Genomic DNA, 7605 nt, shown 5'->3' with positions numbered 1-7605 from the left:
AAGTAGATACAAGTTAAATAGGGGCTACCATAAAATTTCTACCAAATTACCCTTGAACACTGGCTTCTAGATACTTTCACCTCTTTTGATTTAATTTTGTACCTCTGATCTTGAACACAAGAAAGTTCAATTCTAAAATAATTTTTAAACTCGATATTCGACATAGTTAATCCAAGGTGATTATTTATATAAGACCACTTGGCAAGTCGTTCTCTTTCATTATAAATTATAAAAAACGGAACAGAGGTTTCCTCCCCCCATTATTACCAAGTGATTGGGTATTCAGTTCACTATTAAAATAAGACGTCCAAGTCTAATCTATGCTCAAATTCTTCTTTTTCCTTTGGAGCATTTTCAATTTATTCCATAACCTCTAGATTGTGTTTGGTTGACTTTATAGTAGATTAAAATTGTTGAAACGCCTAAATAATAAGTTTTAACATAGTTCTGATGCTTCAGCATGGGAATCAAACTATTTCATACACCTATTATACCAATCAATAAATCCTCCATGACTTGGCAAAAGGGTGGAGATTTAGCAGACGATAATTTTATCCATAACAGTATGTTTGAAATTTTAATATGAGTAAAAAAAATTTAGATGTTGTAACTGTTGGAATTTTAAGCTTGTGTAACTTAAAGAAGGTGAATGAGAAATGGAGGGAAAATGAAATATTTGAGTTTCCCTTGGGAAAGGGACATTGTTCCATATCGGAGGAAGAAAAAGCTTTTGATGGGTATATATATAATTGCTCTTCTTCTACCTCTTAAAGAGTTAAGAAAAAGGCAAGCCTCGCGCCGTCGGCTTCGGCTTCGGATTTGGATTTGGTCAAAGATCGATTGATTGATTAATCTTTTTGGACAAAATTCCTTTTAATTATTTAATTAATTAATTAAATAATTAACGAAAAATTCAATTCGGAATAACCCATGACCCGCGACCCGGTTTGGTCAGGCCTGTTTTCTTTCCCGGATTATTTTAAATATATTTTTTCCGCAATATTTCAAACACCCTTTTTCAACAGCCATGACTGTTTCTGAAAGGTTGCAAACCTTTTCAGAAACATTGTCATCAACTCTATAAATAGAGTTCGAATCCCAGAATCTTTACTTACAAATTTTTCTGAGCTTCTTCTTCTTCTTCTTCTTCTTCTTCTTCTGCACAATATTTTCCAGTGTGTTTTACGACCATTGAGTGGTTCGCAGTTCATCAGAGTTTTGGTACCCGTACACCGGTGAGTTAAATCGTTCTATCCTGGGAGGATATATTCCAGCACCTCGGGTACTTGAGGGGAATAATTTTCTTAAGGACACACTGTGTATTCAGTGGGATCTATTTATTCCTATACTGTTTTCTTGTTTTCCAGAATCTATTTCGTTAAACAAGTATTACTAACTTTCTGTTTTATTTTTTCAGAAAGTTTAATTGTTTATTATAGCAATACAGAATAATAACAATCTTAAGGATTTTTTTTATATTCTGTATTTTGTTTGTGGAGATTAAAACCTGTGTAGTTTTCTACTCCTTCTGAATTTTACTATTCTGATTTGAAGATATAAAAACTTCATCAGAGTATTGAAATTCGTAAGACGATTTGAAGAACATAAATATTTTATCGTTTTTCTGTAAAACAGTATATAAAAACTTCGATTTTTATACATATTATTTTTTTTTTGTTAATAACAGTATTGTGTACTGTTCTGATTTTTCCATTAATTGAACTCTTTTGTTGTTTACAGTGAGAAATGGCAATTGATAACGAAAATTCTTCTGCGACTATTGCGGCAACGACGATAGCCTCGTCAAGCCGGACTGCTGTTCCACCGGCAGAGAAACCGGGGAAATTTTCCGGAGCCAACTTCAAAGGATGGCAGCAAATGGTGTTCTTCTGGCTTACCACACTTGGTATGCAGAAATTCCCTACTAAAGAACCTCCAGTGCCTGCTGCGGACATGCCGGACAACGAGAAATTCATGATTGTTGAGGCGTGAAAGCAGGCAGATTTTCTTTGCAAAGGCTATATCTTAAGCGCTTTAGAGGATGACTTGTACAATGTGTACAGTGCGATGAATACTTCGAAAGAATTATGGGACGCACTTGAGAAGAAGTACAAGACTGAAGATGCATGCTTGAAGAAGTTCGTGGTTGCCAAGTTTCTAGACTATAAAATGATAGACAGTAAAACTGTTGGAACCCAAGTTCATGAGCTTCAACTTATTTTTCATGACCTTATTGCTGAAAGTATGGTCGTGAATGAAGCATTTCAAGTGGCTGCAATGATTGAAAAATTGCCTCATTCGTAGAGAGATTTCAAGAACTATCTTAAGCACAAGCGTAAAGAAATAAAGTTGGAAGATCTTGTGATTCGTTTCAAGATTGAGGAAGACAATAAAACAGCCGAGAAGAAGTCTCGTGGAAATTCAACGATCATGGGAGCTAATATCGTTGAGGAGACTGCTCCAAAAAGTAAGAAGAGAAAGAGGTCTTCTGGACAGACTAAGGAGCAGAACAAAAAGAAATTCAAGGGCAGCTGCTATAATTGTGGAAAAATCGGTCACAAAGCCCCTGATTGTCGTCTCCCGAAAAAGTATAAGAAGAAGGGACAGGACAACATAGTAGAGAAGAATTATGACATTGATGATCTGTGTGCAATGCTTTTGGAATACAACCTAGTTGGAAATCCGAAGTAGTGGTGGAATGACTCTAGAGCCACTCGACATGTTTGTGCTATCAAGGAAGCATTTGCGACTTACTCTACTGCTGGTCCCGAAGAAGAGCTTTCCATGGGAAATACTGCAACAGCCAAGATTGAAGGTTATGGGAAAATATTCCTGAAGATGACTTCCGGCAAGGTGTTAACGCTCAACAACGTTCTTCATATTCCTACTATTAGGAAGAATTTAGTTTCTACTTCTTTGCTTGTTAAGAACGGATTCAAATGTGTATTTGATTCTGATAAAGTTGTTGTAGGCAAGAATGAAATGTATATTGAAAAGGGCTACCTCACAGAGGGCCTCTTCAAACTAAATGTAATGGTTGTTGACAGTATGAATAAAATTGCAGCTTCTTCTTATTTATTGGAGTCAAATGATTTATGGCATATTCGTTTAGGACATGTCAATTACAAAACCTTGTGGAAGTTAATTAATTTAGAAGTGTTGCCTAAATTCGAGTGTAATAAATCAAAATATCAAATATGTGTTGAGTCTAAGTTTGTAAAACATCCTTATAAGTCTATTGAAAGGAATTCAAATCCTTTAGACTTAATTCATACTGATATTTGTGATATGAAGTCGACACCATCTCGAGGTGGGAAAAAGTATTTTATTACTTTTATTGACGACTGTACTCGATATTGTTATGTTTATTTGCTTAATAGTAAGGATGAAGCAATTGAAGTATTTAAGCAATACAAGAATGAAGTGGAGAATCAATTGAATAAAAAGATCAAAATGATTAGAAGTGATACGGGTGGAGAATATGAATTTCCATTTGCAGAAATATGTTCGGAATATGGAATTATCCATCAAACTACTGCACCTTACACACCTCAATCCAATGGAATTGTGGAAAGGAAAAATCGGACATTAAAGGAAATGATGAATTCTTTATTAATAAGTTTCGGATTATCGCAGAGTTTGTGGGGCGAAGCTATCCTTACAGCTAACCGAATACTCAACAGAGTACCCCACAGCAAAACGCAATCTATTCCATATGAAAAATGGAAAGGAAGAAAACCCAATTGAAATATTTTAAGTGTGGGGGTGTCTAGTAAAGGTACAAGTTCCTTTACCTAAAAGGGTTAAAATCGGACCAAAAACTGTTGATTGCGTTTTCATTGGATATGCTACAAACAGTAAAGCATGTCGGTTTTTGGTTCTTAAATCTGATAATCCCGAAATTCACATTAATACGGTAATGGAATCAGATAATGCTGAATTCTTTGAAAGCATCTATCCGTATAAAACTGAATGTGAGTCGTTAAGTGAAAGACCTAAATGGCCTCGGGAAGAACCAAAGGAAAATACTCCAAGTATAGAAGATCCAAGGCGTAGCAAATGTCAAAGAACATCTACTTCCTTTGGACCAGATTTTGTGACATTCTTGCTTGAAAATGGGCCTCAAACTTTTAAAGCAGCTATGTCATCTTCTGATTCAGCGTTTTGGAAAGAGGCAGTCAATAATGAGATTCAATCAATTTTGGATAACCATACATGGGAATTGGTAGATCTTCCTCCAGGAAATAAGCCTTTAGGTTCGAAATGGATCTTTAAACGGAAAGTAAAAGCTGATGGCACTATTGACAAATATAAGGCAAGACTTGTTATCAAAGGTTATAGACAAAAGGAAGGCCTTGATTACTTTGACACTTACTCGCCAGTAACGAGGATAACATCTATTAGGGTGTTAGTGGCAATAGCGGCCGTGTATGGTCTTGAAATCCATCAAATGGATGTTAAAACAGCTTTCTTAACTGGAGAATTAGAGGAAGAGATTTACATGGAACAACCTGAGGGTTTTGTGGTAACTGGTAAAGAAAAGAAAGTGTGCAAACTTGTTAAGTCACTTTATGGACTTAAACAAGCACCCAAACAATGGCATGCCAAATTTGACTAAACAATGTTGGCAAGTGAGTTTAAAATCAACGAGTGCGGCAAATATGTTTACATTAAAAATACTCCAGGTCATGAAGTCATTGTTTGTTTATATGTTGATGACATGTTGATAATGAGCAAAAACATGGCAGATATAAATTCTACTAAGCGCATGTTGGCTAGCAAATTCGATATGAAAGACTTAGGAGTTGCTGATGTGATCTTAGAAATCAGAATTCACAAGACTCCACAAGGTCTAGCATTATCACAGTCTCACTACATTGAAAAGGTACTTGACAAGTTCAAGTATTTGGATTTCAAAATTGCCAAGACTCCAATTGACGTGAGTTATGCACTTCAAAAGAATGAAGGTGAAAGTGACTCATAATTGGATTATGCAAGAGTATTGGGAAGTTTGATGTATATCATGAATTGTACACGACCAGATATAGCATGTGCTATTAGTAAACTGAGTCGGTTTACAAGTAATCCCAATCACATACATTGGATGGCAATGAAACGAGTTTTGGGGTATCTCAAACATACCCAAAATTACGCTTTGCATTATAACAAATATCCCTCCGTGATCGAGGGATATAGTGATACAAATTGGATCACTGGATCATCTGAAGTTAAATTCATGAGTGGATATGTTTTTACAATTGGGGGTGGAGCAGTGTCTTGGAAATCATCCAAACAAACGTGCATCGCCCGTTCTACAATGGAATCTGAATTCATAGCTTTAGATAAGGCCGGTGAAGAAGCTGAATGGCTCCGGAATTTTTTGGAAGATATTCCATTTTGGCCCAAACCTCTGGCACCTATTTGTATACATTGTGATAGTCAAGCAGCAATAGGTAGGGCAGGGAGCGTTATGTATAACGGAAAATTTCGTCATATACGACGGAGACACAATACCGTTAGACAACTACTCTCTAGTGGTGTTATCACAATTGACTACATAAAGTCAAGAGATAACGTGTCGGATCCACTTACAAAAGGCCTATCTAGAGAGGCAGTTGAAAGATCATCAAAGGGAATGGGGTTAAGGTCTAGGACAAGTCATCATGACGGTAACTCTACCTAGCAGACTGGAGATCCCACGAGCTAGGTTCAAAGAGATCAAACAAAGTTATGAATGACGGTTCAACATTGTCAAATAACTCAACACATTCTCGTGATGAAGACAATGTTCAGAAATCGAGGTAAAGCATTAAGGCTTTTTGATGAGTCAACAAAGCTTAAAAGGTTTTTTTAATGATTTGCTAAGTCTAGCAGGATATGACCAGATAGTGTATCTATAGGATTACACGTTTAGAAATTACCTATGTGAGTGTGAAGTGTAAGCCGCTTCAAGGGGAATGAAAGTAAAGGCCCATTCTCTAAGCACTCATGAAACCAGGCGGTGTTCATGGCTGAAACGAACACAACCGGAGAACCATAGATGGTTAAGGATTGATTGTGTGACTTATGTTGTCTAGGTATACAACAAAGCTCGACGGTTCAAAGATATCAAATCTACCGATTGACCGAGTATATCCGATATAAGTTCACTACGGAAAGTTCAAAGGGAAACCTACTTATCCAGATGCAATTAATTCTTGCATGTAAAACACACACGCGTCCGTGCATTCCTTTATTTTATAGCCATTCCCCATTCATGTGGGGGATTGTTGGGATTTTAAGCTTGTGTAGCTTAAAGAGGGTGAATGAGAAATAGAGGGAAAATAAAATATTTGAGTTTCCCTTGGGAAAGGGACATTGTCCCATATCGGAGGAAGAAAAAGTTTTTGATGGGTATATATATAACCTACTTATCTAGATGCAATTAATTCTTGCATATAAAACACACACGCGTCCGTGCATTCCTTTATTTTATAGCCATTTCCCATTCATGTGGGGGGATTGTTGGGATTTTAAGCTTGTGTAGCTTAAAGAGGGTGAATGAGAAATGGAGGGAAAATGAAATATTTGAGTTTCCCTTGGGAAAGGGATATTGTCCCATATCGGAGGAAGAAAAGGCTTTTGATGGGTATATATATAATTGCTCTTCTTTTACCTCTTAAAGAGTTAAGAAAAAAGGCAAGTCTCGCGCCGTCGTCGTCGTCGCTCGCTCGGCTTCGGCTACGGCTTCGGGTTCGGGTTCGGGTTCGGGTTCGGATTTGGTCAAAGATCGATTGATTGATTAATCTTTTTGGACAAAATTCCTTTCAGTTAATTAATTAATTAATTAATTAATTAACGAAAAATTCAATCCGGAATAACCCATGACTCGCGACCCGGTTCGGTCAGGCCCGTTTTCTTTTCCGGATTATTTTAAATATATTTTTCCCGCAATATTTCAAACACCCCTTTTCAACAGTCATGGCTGTTTCTGAAAGGTTGCAAACCTTTTCAGAAACATTGCCATCAACTCTATAAATAGAGTTTGAATCCCAGAATCTTTCCTTACGAAATTTTCTGAGCTTCTTCTTCTTCTTCTTCTGCACAATATTTTCCAGTGTGTTTTACGACCATTGAGTGGTTCGCAGTTCATCAGAGTTTTGGTACCTATACACTGGTGAGTTAAATCGTTCTATCCTGGGAGGATATATTCCAGCACCTCGGGTACTTGAGGGGAATAATTTCCTTAAGGACACACTGTGTATTCAGTGGGCGCGATTTATTCCTATACTGTTTTCTTGTTTTCCAGAATCTATTTCGTTAAACAAGTATTGCAAGTATTGCTAACTTTCTGTTTTATTTTTTCAGAAAGTTTAATTATTTATTATAGCAATACAGAATAATAACAGTAACCAAAAACAAAAATATGTAAACTTGGTTAGATAAAAATAATTATGAGATACAATGACAATAAAGTGGTTTTGAACCCTTCCGCAAAAATATAAAGGACAAACTATTATTCATCGAATTTGGTTCGCCGAGCACTACTTGTGCTTAAAAATTTCTTGGTTATAAAAAGAGAAGGAAAAAATATATTGCAAAAATAAAGAGTTTAGTGGCAAAAGA

Source organism: Nicotiana tabacum, chromosome 12, assembly GCF_000715075.1.
Source record: "Nicotiana tabacum cultivar K326 chromosome 12, ASM71507v2, whole genome shotgun sequence".
Taxonomy (NCBI): Eukaryota; Viridiplantae; Streptophyta; class Magnoliopsida; order Solanales; family Solanaceae; genus Nicotiana; species Nicotiana tabacum.
Note: the sequence above shows the minus strand (reverse complement) of the source record.